Source organism: Equus caballus, chromosome 3, assembly GCF_041296265.1.
Source record: "Equus caballus isolate H_3958 breed thoroughbred chromosome 3, TB-T2T, whole genome shotgun sequence".
NCBI lineage: Eukaryota > Metazoa > Chordata > Mammalia > Perissodactyla > Equidae > Equus > Equus caballus.
In genome coordinates this window covers 79,733,797-79,747,228 of record NC_091686.1, presented here as the reverse complement: position 1 = coordinate 79,747,228, position 13,432 = coordinate 79,733,797, and positions in this window count along the sequence as shown.

Sequence of the window (13,432 nt, the reverse complement as noted above, 5' to 3'; positions counted from 1 at the left end):
TTTATGATATCAACCTTTTATCGTCTGAAATCTGCTTAACGCTAAAACTTCGTTTTTTTCTCTGTCTATGCTTTTTCTGTTCTGGTCTATTGCCCGTGCTTTCCAGGCTGCCCGAAATGCTCTTCAACATCCTCTTCTGCTGGCTCCATGGATCTTTCTGTGACACTGCAGGGCTGTGGAAGAGGTCCCTTGTATGATAGGTAATATGTTTACCTGCTTAAATTGCCCATTGAACCCTTTGCTTCTTGAGTGTGTGTGTCTTGTCCGCTATTGTATTTATAGCGTTTACCCAACTGACTGGCCTATTAGTGATATTCAATTAATATTTGATAAATGAGTGAATAAATGACTTTCACTGGACTCTTTAAGAAAGTTGCTGATATAACCGTGGTTCTGAAATTTCAATGCTTATCATTGAAACCTGTAGATATTTCCTTTACTTCTCTTTCATCCAATATTATAGTCATCAGAACTCTATTAACTAGAATTTCAGCATTTATTTAGAATGATGATAATGTGAACACTCTAATGCTATCTGACTCATTATCTGTTAAATTCCTTTCAGCATGATTTTAACAACACTTTTAATATGCTGCATTTCGATTAAAAAAACATGATATGCACAATAGCATTAATCCAAATATTTGATTAACTATAATACTACATTTCCCTGTCATTAAAGATAACAGATAATTTATTATTCTTGTTGTAATGATATTAATATTCTAGCTAAATGAGTCTATTTAAATCTAACATTAAACTCTCACTGGCTGATTAATGTACATCAATAATTTCATATGCTGATTTGATATGTTTTAATGCACTATATACTTTTTTAAAAATGCAGAGAATCTTTATTTTCTTCTGGATATATTTATGAAATGAGATGTTCAAAGCATCAGTAACTAATAATCGTCTCCACTCTACACTTTTCTTAGGAGTATATCATGCACATAATCGAACCTTAGAGTTTTCTATGAGGTATTTAACACCATGGAGCCCTGAGGATGCATTACAGCAACAGTAAATATTTCTCTTTGGGGACAGAGGATGTTGCAATGATATAATGCGTAATAAGGCATTATGTTTCTAATCTTGGATGTTTGTGGGTGATGAGGACATAAAAACAAATAAAAACACTGGAAGCAGTTTGCTGAATGTTAAATGCAATAAAGAAGTGATCCAAACCCTGAGCACTGGCTAGCATGGGGATAAGCCCAACTAGAGGACGTTCTAAGTTAAAGACCAGTGAGCCTCGGCCGCTGACTTGATAGTAATCAGACACCAGCAGAAGGAAAGAGCCGTTGATTGGTGCTTTGCTTTTTTCATTTCTCTTAGAGGTATTTGGTTTCTCTTAGTGAACTGTGAGCTGAAAGTAATCTGCAAAGTAAAATAACACACAAGCTTGAGTCGTCCTACAGACATAGCACTGCCGTTACGAAAGCGAAGGGTGTAGGTGGGTGGTGAAGTGCTGCTCTAAAACGCAATGTCTAACTAGAATTGAAGTTCTGGCTTCTGTCATGTTGCAACACAATAGACAGAAGATGAAATTCTACTGCATTCAGGTTCTCCTAGGCAAGATGGCCTTTTTTGAGAAGGTCAGGAAAATGTTATAGCTCCAGGTATTGGTAACACACCATTTCACCATTTAAAACAGTATCTACTTAGATTTACATTTGAGGGAATTTTTAAAAATTTAGAAAATAAAGACATAAAGGAGGATATCATTATTTTAATCAATATTTGCTCAACAGGAGTTTTCAGGTGTGTAAAATTTCTCCTTTTCTTTCTCTTCTTAGCCTCATCTTCTTTTCTGCCTCCCATGGTGATGACTCATAATTCCTGAATTAATTGTTTTGTTTTTATTAATTCCATTCAATTTCATAATCAGTTTTTTTGTTCATACATGAATTCGTCCAGTTCAGCAGCTTGAGGCAAGCCTGGTGGGAGGCATATAGAAACTGGCTTTGAATCTAGAAATTTTAGTCTTGCTTTTGCATTTATCATGGAAGTACCTGGATGGTGAGTTTGAACAAAGTTTTTTCTTGCAAGCTGTTTGATGAGGAGACCTTAATCCTAAACCCTATTTCTCAGTTCCTTTCTTTGCTTTAAAGTAATGCTAAAATGAGGGCCAAGTAGTGTAACCTTTACAATATTGATTTCCTTCAGAATAACCAAAGCCAGTATAGAAGGCTGTGCAGTCGGCTGCGAGCTGGAGGTTCTCCAAAGAGGAAAATAAGCAGAGCAGAGCTTGGAAAAGCCACCAGAGACCATTGTGAAGACTTTAAGAAGGCTTCACAACAACTCCACGGAAGACAGCTGTATAATGTTTCATGATTAAACAGTGCAAACGCAAGGTACGAACAGCGATGATCTGTTAAACTTGGGATGCGTTAAAATGGATAACTTATCTAAAGAGGAACGATTATAAGCACTTATTGAATATTTTCCTCAAATTTATAAATAGAAAATGTTAGTTGGTCACATGATTATTTAACTGATTCACTTAAATAAAAATGTATAGGGTGTTGTCAATTTACCTCATCGAAATGCCAAAGCCTTTTCAACATGGTCAATAACATGATATGATGCCCATAAAGAAAACAGTCTGCTTTTTAATTTTATTTACAGATTAGTGATCATAGAAATAGCATTTCCTATTGTGGGAATTGTTATATGTTAACTTATTTGGAGCAATTTCTGTGTCTGCTATGTTGACTAGTGTTATACTATTAGATCACCGGATTAAAAAAGTAATCTTTGTGAATGAGAATATGATGTAAATTTCCTGTAATATCCTTATTTAACTGTTTTCTGGCTTTCCTGTTCGTACAATAGTTTTGATCCACCCATTTTTTTAATCAGTAGTAGGACAAAATCTATGCTAAGTGTACCTGTGCTTTGCTGGAAAACTTGGGTTCTTCCCTTTCTTAATCATATTCTTTCTGATATTTAAGAAGGCAACATGAATTCATTTTAAGGCCAGTACATTTGCTGTGCATATGGGATAAAGAAGTCTCTTACATTTTGGTTTACTAGATCCTGCTTTGTGCCATGACAATGAGTATTGTGGAATTTGAACTGTCATTCTTTGTGAGGTCTCTCAGCTCCCATCATTCTTCATGGCTCAGTTTTAACAATATAATCCCAGCTTGCTTTAGTCCAAATCAAAGAGATATAGTCTTATATTCTAATTTTACTTTCAAGTATAAATGTTGTCAAAACAGTAATGCATATGGTAGTCTTATATGAACTAAAATCAGTATGTTTTATTATTAATATAAATCATGAAGTGAAGCTAAGTATGTATGTACAACTTTTATCATATACTGCTTAAAAATACTACATATGAGCCAGCCCTGATGGCTTAGTGGTTAAAGTTCAGTACACTCTGCTTTGGTGGCTATGGCCTGGTTCCGGGGCATGGAATCACAGCACTCGTCTGTCAGTAGCCATGCTGTGGCGGCAGCTAACATAGAAGAACTAGAATATACAACTATTTACTGGAGCTTTGGGGAGGGGTAAAAAAGAGAGAGAGAGAGAAAAGAAGATTGGCAAAAGATGTTAGCTCAGGGTGAATTAAAAACAAAATGTACTACATATTAATAGTAGAAAATTTGGTAAAAGTGACATAAGTTAGAAAATTTAAATTTCTCATCATTTCTCTATTTAGACATAACTACTATTTATCATCAGTGTTAATTTGCTAGGGAAAATTTAAAAGAAATGTATTGTCTCACTGTTCCAGAGGCTTAAAATCTGAGATCAAGATGCGGCAGAGTTCTTTCTGAGGGCCGTGAGGGAGAAATCTACTCCATGCCTCTCTCCTAGCTTCTGGTCATTTGCTGGCAATCTTTGGTCTTCCTTGGCTTCTGCTGCATCATCTCGACCTCTGCCTTCATTGTCACAGGGTGTTCTCCATGTTGTGTGTCTGTCTCTAAATTTCTCCTTTTAATAAGGACAACATCCATATTGGATTAGGGGTCCACTCTATTGCAGTATGACCTCATGGTAACCAATTATATCTGCAATTACTCTATTTCCAAATAAGGTCACATTCTGAGATTCTAGGGGTTAGAACTTCAACATGAATTTTGGGGGAACACAATTCAACCCCTAACACCATCTCATTACATATTCTTTATATCTTCTGTGCTTATATAGTAGTAATAATTGCCATAACTTACTAACCTCAGACTCTGTGCCAGTAACTATGCAATCCAAGTTAATAATTTATCTCATTTTATATGAGAATATATCAAAGAGCTTGTATTAATATCATGATTCTACCATTAAAAAAAATTGGGTGGCTAACACACTATTCTAATATAGAGTTACAGTTTTCTAATTCTGTTTATTTTTCACCTTTACCCGAGTGTTTATACTTTCATATATTTTTATGTCATTGATTAGCATCTTTTCATTTCTGCCTGAAGACTTCCTTTCAGCATTTCTTGCAAGGCAGGTCTAATGGTGGTGAACTCCCTCAGCTTTTGTTTGTCTGGAAAAGCCTTTATTTTTCCTTCATAACTAAAGAATAACTTTGCCAGATAAAGTATTCTTGGCTCCCAATTTTTATCTTTCAACATTTTGAATATATCATTCCACTTTCTCCTGGTTTACAGAGTTTCTGCAAACTTAGGCATAGAGAAAATAGGTAATTTTCCTAATGTCACATAGCCAAGTACAAATCCAAGTGATCTGAACCCTGGCTGTTTGTGGAGCATTCATGTTGTGTGTTCTGTTTCATAACTTGAATCCTAAAAGTCTCTCTGGCATTATATAGGCCATTTGTGATGTCAACCTTCTGGGCTTAGAAGATTGAAATAGGCTCACATTAAGAAGTTGCTCTATCCGGAACTACCTGACAAAGCCACTGACGAGTTGATCCCTTTTTCCACGACCTGTCTTTATAAGTTTGGATTTTCAGATACTGAATCCACCACTTATTAGTTGGGTCAATCTGGGGGAAAAGCAAATCCTCCAGATATAATTGCTTTGCTTTGATGTAAAATTTAAAATAAATATCTAGGTTTTTATGAAAAAAATTAAATATTCTATCATACTTCCTATATCCTATTTTGTCAGTATTATATCCAGGACCACTAGATGGAGTTTCAAATGATACAAATTCTTTAAAAGAATAAATGTAATTAAAGAACCTAAAATGACATTTATGGCGTTCTTTTGTTGAACTGTATAGAAAGGGACAGCAAGGGAAGAACGCAATGAACTATTAATTGTTTTATTTGATCTTCACAACAAATCTTTGAGATAGGTACTGTCACTATTTTCATTTTATAAATGAGAAAAATTTGGCACAGAGAGTGTAAGCTCTTTGTTCCAAATCACCCACATATTCAGGGCCAGATGTGGGACTTGAATTCGCATCTATCTTGCTTGAGAGCTCGGGGTCTTGCTCTTAGTCACATTGATCTAATGTGTTTACTGAAACTCCTCTCCCATCCTTCAGTCATTTGAATGCCAGTTATCTACTTCCTAAATATGCAATAATCATTATGCTCTGTTCTCCTTCATGAACACAAACCTAATCCAAAGAAATATATTGTATTATTTAAAAGACTAATTGTTCTTCACATTTTTTCATTTCATCGGTAGGATAGGATTTAAATTTATTAAACACATAGAAATAACTGTAAATACATGTATTTATTTTCCGTAGATAATTTAATGTTATAATACTAGCATAGTGCTTATGAAAAACCAATATATTGTTTTAAAAATATACTCATCTTCATGGACATTTCTCTTTCTAAATGCAAAAAAAATTAAAAACTCACAATTCGAATTTAAGTAGGATGTACATATAATTAAGCAAAGAGCAGGAATACAAATAGAATTTTGACTTAAGGCAAACTATGAAGTGTAATAATTATAGAAAATTGAAAAGACCTCCAGATGCATAATAATTTTCCTCATTGCCTGATTCAGAATTTAAAAAAGGACAGGTTAGAATGTGGCTTTTACTGTCAATAGAATATATATATTTTTTGCTTTTTAATATCAAAGTATAACTCAATTGAATGTGTTGTCTTAATTATTTTCCTATACAAGATAATTAAAAATTTTAAAACATCTATAGAGGTCACAAGCTCAAAAACTTATAAATTGAGAAAATAAAACTTGAAGCAGGTCACTTTCTTCACATCTTTTATTTTGTTACTTTTGAGAGAGATATGTGTATAGTAGAATGTTTCTATATCACAAGGAAAACAACAGGATAATGTGATGTAATGCAATTTACCTTCAGCCTTGGTTATTAGAGCTACAATAAGGTCTGGTAGGGATTGTGGAAAATTAGAACATCCATCACCTTGTGTAAATTGGTCAGACTCTAATTGGCTCCTATTGTTGATGCTTGAGTCTACTGTTGCCAGACTGTCTGACATTTTAAGATAATCTGGAAAACCATATTTTATATGAATTCTTCCAATTTTTAAATATTGGTTCAAAACAGTTATGAGCCAAACAAAATAAATCCCCAGGTTAAATCTATCCTTTAGACGACCAACAGGCAACTTATGAAACATTGTCTTTGGTTTCAAATAGGCTGTCAGCTGTTTTTCAGACTAGAGAAGAAAGTTTTGAAGTGGCATCAATCAAAATCTTACTTGTGATTCAGCTGTCAAAGCTAGTCATTTATCTGCTTAATCTTAGATGTTGGTCAAAGAGTACAAACTTACGGTTGGAAAATGAGTAAGTTCTGGGGATCTAATGCAGAACATGTGATTATAATTTACAGACTTCAAAGTTGCTAAAAAAACTTTGATCTTAAGATCTTGAAGATCTTAAAGGTTCTCACCACAAGAAAGAAATGATAGTTATGGGACATGATGAAGGTGTGAGCTAACGCTATGGCGATAATCACATTGCAATATATAAATGTATCTAATGAACATGTGTTACACCTTACACTTAAACAATATGTCAATTATATCTCAATTAAAAAGAACTTAGCTACTCTGCTATGATAGACAAGTCATCTTTAATCTCCATTCTACACAGAGCAGCCACTGTAATCGTGGCTAGGCATAAGGCAAGTATTGTCAATCTTCTGCCCCAAACCACTGAATTTCCATTTACAGAAAATCCAAAAATCTTCTAAGCTCCCACTTGACTTGCCCTCATTAACTTCCCAATCATGATCAGGCCTTCTATGGCTCTCACCTCCCTTCCCTCTCCTTTACCCCCAACTCACTGGCCTCCATCAAGTTTCTGCAATATTCCAGAAAGGCTCTTCCTTGAGGGCACTTGCTAATTTCTCTGCCTGGATTTCTCTTTCCACTTAGACCCACATGGCCATTTCTCTCAGGTTTTCATTCAAAAGTCACTCTCTTAATACGACCTTCCTGGCCCCCCATCTAAAATTTTAAGCCCCCATCCTTGGTTCCTCATAGCATACTTACCTATTTTATTTATCTTTTTTTGTTTTTCTACAGTCTAGCATAGAGATCTACACCATGGGTTTGTGATGTTTATCTCCACTCTGGCCTGCTTTAACAGCATTTAGTTACGTGTTTGCAAAAACCCCACAAATTTTATTTGAGTGGACCATTTTCCTATACCCTTAATAAAATTCTGTATGCTCTGAATTTTCAAAGAACGTTTCAGTGGATAGTATGGGATCAATTCAATGTTTTCTGATGACTTATTTTAGTAAAGTGATAAAGATAAGTGAGCCAAGGATAATTAATAATTAAAAATACGATGTCTCCTGAAAATATTTAGTCTCCAGCAAGTCTTGATTATTGATTAAAATATGTGATGAGTTTCTCAAGTATTTAACTTAATGAAAACATGTAGGTTAAAAGTGGAGGTAAGCTGTACAGGGAATATTTCCCTATTACGTAGCCATAAATACATTTTCTGCAAGTATGTTTAAATATTACCTGTGGAGCCGCTACTGTGAAACGGATATGTCAGATTGTCATTCCTCTCTTTCGGAATCCTTTAATGCCTCTTTATATCACTCAGAATAAAACTAAAAGTTATTACAATGGGCCACTCGGTCTCCTCCTTCAGACCTTTACTCAAATGGCACTTTTTGGCATTGCATTCCTGACAAAACAATTTAAAATTGCAGTAGCTCCAGCCTCTGCTTCCCTATTCCTATTTTGTTGTTGTTGTTGTTGTTGTTTTTTTGAGGAAGATTAGCCCTGAGCTAACATCTGCCAATCCTCCTCTTTTTGCTGAGGAAGACTGGCCCTGAGCTAATATCCATGCCCATCTTCCTCTACATTATATGTGGAACACCTGCCACAGCATGGCTTGCCAAGCTGTGCCATGTCCGCACCCGGAATCCGAATTGGCAAACCCCGGGCCGCCAAAGTGGAACATGTGCACTTAACCGCTGCGCCACTGGGCCAGACCCTCTTCTTTGTTTGACTTTGCTATATATTTACTTATTTCTTGTTTCTTTTCTCCACGACATATGTAAGCTCTACAAGGTCAGAGGTTTTCATCTGAATTTTTCACTAACGTATCCTCTCTGTCTATAATATTTCTAAATCAATCTATTTATTCATGTGTAAATTACTATAACCCATACACATAAAAAATATAAATGCACAACATCGTCATTCAAACTAAGTAATTATATGGACTAAGTAGAAGTATAAAACAAGAATTAGTTATTTTTTCTAACAAGTGTGTGTGAATAATTGTGTTTTTTCCTAATTTACAACTATAAGCATTTAAAATAAATTAAAATTATTTTGAAGTTTAAAAATAAACTTCAACTAATTCTTAACAAATATGACTCTGAAATATTTGTAGAAGTGATTGCACAAAATCCATTTAAAAAACAGTTAAACCTTTGACAGATACAGGAGCTTCTGAATCATTAGAAAAACTTCTAAAAATAAATAGGGGTATTTGGTATTGACATAAAAATGAAATTCAGTTACCAACAATAATTTCTGAATTATCTAGGAATTTTACATTACAAGCTTGCAACCAAAAATCATTCACAAATTCAACTGTGCATCATATCAATCAGGATAAGTCAGATGGTGGTGTGGTTTCAAACAAACAAAATTCACAGCTGCTAAATACATTAACAGTTTACTTTTGTTGATGCTACATAGCTAGTGTGGGTCTGGAGGGACAAAGGGTCACTTCTCATTGTCGTCCCTCATGGTTGTAGAGCGAAAGAGGGTCCATTTCAATATATGTTTTCAACACTAGACAGAAGGAAGGGAAAGCGACAAGGTATAATTAATTTTCGAAGTTCCTGTGCATGATTGAGACTCATTTCACTAACCATGGCAAATGACAGAGACATGACTAACTTCAAAGAGGGTAAAGAAATGCAATAATATCCTATGCTTTAAAGGAAGAAGACAAGAAGTGGGATGGCCAAAATATGTGAATATATATGAACAGCACTATGAAGGATATTTAAAATATGATGTGAAATTTTGCTGTAGACAATGCCAAAGAATACAGAGTTGTGGATAATATCTTAAAGAAAATGCTTCAACTTTTGACAGATTATTGTTAAATCCCATTGATAAATGCCACTAGAAACACCTTGGTAGATAAGAAGAATAACGACAAAATTTAGTGAGCTTGCTGCAGCAAGGGAGAGCACATCTCAGAGCAAGGATGGGCATCACCTGAGAGAGAGTTGGAGGGGCTTGTAGGTTTCTAACAGGATTTGTGCTTGTGCTGGAAATTACCAGAAGAGTTTAAGGCAGTGGGGGCTACTCCTTGATTGCACACTGTAAAGAAATGGGAGGAATCCTGCAACTGGGTGCCTTGGTAATTTTTATCTAGAATGTGGGAGGACTGAAGTGGGACTAGAGTTGTCATTGCTGGAGGAGCAACAGTCATCTCTGTGAGCAGGGTGGCTGTGGAGTGGCCTGGCCTGGCCTGTCACAAGCTCACAGAACGGTCTTGCTAGAACACTTGTATTCTGAAAACAAGATTAATGTGAGGTTGGAAACGTCATACCTTGTTTGCCAGCAGACCCATTCCTGTTTTTCACAGATTTAGTAGTTTAGAATTTATTTCTAATAAAACTCAGTCATCATTACAGCCAAAAAATAAAGTTTATCTTAACAGGATGCTAATAGGTGGCAGTGGGAACATGTAGTCTTAGACTCAGTTTCTTTACTGTCTTCAGTTCCTTTCTTAGGCTACTGATAAATAATGAAAAGAAAATATAGATTTGGAATGGACAAGGGGAAGCTGGTAAAAATGCACTGACCTAAGAAATGAGGACAGTTATGGTCTTGATACAAAGGAATTTTATAAATTTAGCAAGTATATTAACTCTCTCTCTTTAGCTTCTCTGTTGCAATACTCTAACATCCGTAATTAATTCTATGATATGTACTGAGAATTCAATGAGTGTTACACCTTTAAAAAACACAGAGAGTAAAAGTGTCCTCAAAATGCAAGATATTATTGGTCTTACACACCTGCCCTACAGATTCAGTGATTCAGCTGAACAATTCACTGATATTTAAGCTGAAAAGTTAGCATTGCCAAAGATTATGTATTTATCAATTCCAGGTCATTTCTCTGAAATAATATCAACAACAAAAATCCCCATGTCAGAAGTGTGTTCTTTTGTGACAGCAATGTATCACAAAAAAATTTTTTTTTGAATTCTTACTAGGTGCAAGCTACTTTATCTAGACCCATTTGAGTAGCTTAAAAATAAACACACACATACACAGCACACACACACATCTACATAGCTGTGCACTGTCATAATGCCATTATGGAGAATGATCAAAAGTTATTTATGAAGACAATTATACAATAAGACTAAGAAATATATTACTAACAGAAATGTTTATAAAATTTAGCATGGATTTAGGCAGCCTGGGTTTGCAGGTTCAGATCCAGGGCATGGATCTACTCCACTCATCAGCCATGCTGTGGAGGCATCCCACATACAAAATAGAGGATCATTCATACAAATGTTAGCTCAGGATTAATCTTCCGCAAGCGAAATGTAGGAAGATTGGCAATGAATGTTAGCTCAGGGCAAATCTTCCTCACAAAAGGGAAAAAAAAAATTAGCATGGGCTAAGTATAGACATTATTAACTATACAAACTATATAGTGTTTCCATATGAATTAAAAAAGAGAGATGCTTACCTCATTTATCAAATAAAATAGGCTAAACTAACATCCTTTTAAAAGTTATTTGAAGTTAAAAAGTGCCTTCATAAATAACAACCTGAAAAGGTGGGAGAGTGGTGTAGTATAGAGAAGAGTATTTATAAGGAGAGGTTTAAGGCGGGCTGGTACATACACATAGAGTCTAGTTTCCCTTCTAGGGACTAAAGCCCCAAAGGACAGCAAAGTAAAAGAACCCAACATTTGGGAGTAACAATGATGGCACCAGGAGGGCAATTTCAGAAGGACTTGTTTTAGTCAGAATTAGATAGTGAGTAGTGCTAGAGACAAAACATATAGCAGCATGTGGTAGGCTAAAAAATGGCCCCCAAAGAGATCAGGTTCTAATCCCTAGAAACTCGAATTGTTAGATTATAAATTAAAAAGTGCTTTGCAGGTGTAATTGATTAAGAATCTTGAGACAGGGAGATCATCCTGGATTATAAGGGTGGACCTTAAATCCATTTACATGTATCTTTTTTTTGGGGGGGGAGGAAGATTAGCCCTGAACTAACTACTGCCAATCCTCCTCTTTTTGCTGAGGAAGACTGGCCCTGAGCTAACATCCATGCCCATCTTCCTCTACTTTATATGTGGGATGCCTACCACAGCATGGCCTGCCAAGCGGTGCGATGTCCGCACCTGGGATCTGAACTGGTGAACCATGGACCACTGAGAAGTAGAATGTGTGAACTTAACCACTGTGCCACCGGCTGGCCCCCATATACATGTATCTTATAGGAGAGAGTTAGAGGGAAATTTCACACACAAGAAAAGGAATGCCAGCAGCCACCAGAAGCTAGAAGAGGCAAGAAGCATAGTCTCCCCTAAACTTCCAGAGGGCGCCCTGCTGTCACCTTGATCTTAGCCCAGTGACTGATTTCAGACTACAGGCCTCCAGAATTGTGAAAGAATAAATTTCTGTTGTTGTAACCTCTCAGTTTTTTTAATTTGTAACACCAGCCATGGGAAACTAATACAGGTATCATACACAAAATAGGTTTTAACGTTGCATAGATTCTCTGATTATTTCAATAGATTATAAAAGTTCTTAGAAATTTATTCTTTTGACCTTGACATTTCCAATATATGCTCAGAGCCTCAGAATAACATTGTCAGAGCAGGCAAAGATAAGCCAGTGTGAATCTTTTACATAGATGAGGTTTCTGACAGATAGGGTTTATCTTTTGTAAATTAGGAATAAGTTAATTATATTACTTCTGGAAAAATTACAGTAATTATTAATAGAAAACTCCATTAATTAATTGAGAATTAATTTTGAGAAAAGTTTTCTTTTTCCCAAAAGGAATGAATCTGAGTGATAGCAATCCTCACATCTGTTAAACATTGGTCTAACTTCTGGAAAGCAGGCAGTATAAATATAACATTCCATCCTTGAAGACAACATAATTTGCCAAAAAGAGGTTAAAAAAACACAAAACTTTACCCATGCTAAAATGCTAGGAAATGGCACAACCTCATACTACAAACTTAGAATAATATCTGCCAGATAAACTACTGTTTAATCCCAATTAAAAGAGGATGCCTGACAACTGAGATGACAAGGCTGCCATTTAATCATATGAGTAACTTGAGGAAGAAGTAGGTTTTGAGCATAATGAAAAAAATCTATTTTTTGCAGTAATTTCACAAGGATAGTTAGACCTTAAAATTAACAAGTAAAGTGGGAAATTTAATATACAACTGAGCAGTTCAATCGAAATACAACTTTAGGACACATTGGCATGTGGTTATGGTTTATCCTAGGACCAGAAAGAGCATACAAAGAGAGAGAAAAGGAGGTCTCATGAGAAGACCATGCATTATGCCAACATTTACTGTTAAGAATTACAGTTGAAGAATTGACCTTATACAAACAAAAGAAGACAAAGAAAGGGGCACATGCAAAAAGATGCAGTAAACAAAAAGAAAATAGAGATATTACGCAAAAATAAATAAGTGAAGAAAAATTGGGAAAAAACGATTAGCACAGATTTACATTCACACTCTAAGTGATCAAAAAAACCACACAGGAACTCTATTTTTTTTAAACAAAGATAAGACAGTAGAGTGTGATGAAAACTGAGCTAAGAAAAATAAGGGAATAAATAAGGAAAAATAACATAATTGGATACTATAAAGCAGAAATGAAGCAAAAAGAGAAGAGTTAATAGTGTAGAAAGACAAATCAGCTCCACGGAGGCCAGGCTCAAGAAAATCATGCATAATGTGAAAGAAAAGGGCAAAGAAAGCCAGCCACTTTATAGAAAGAACATAA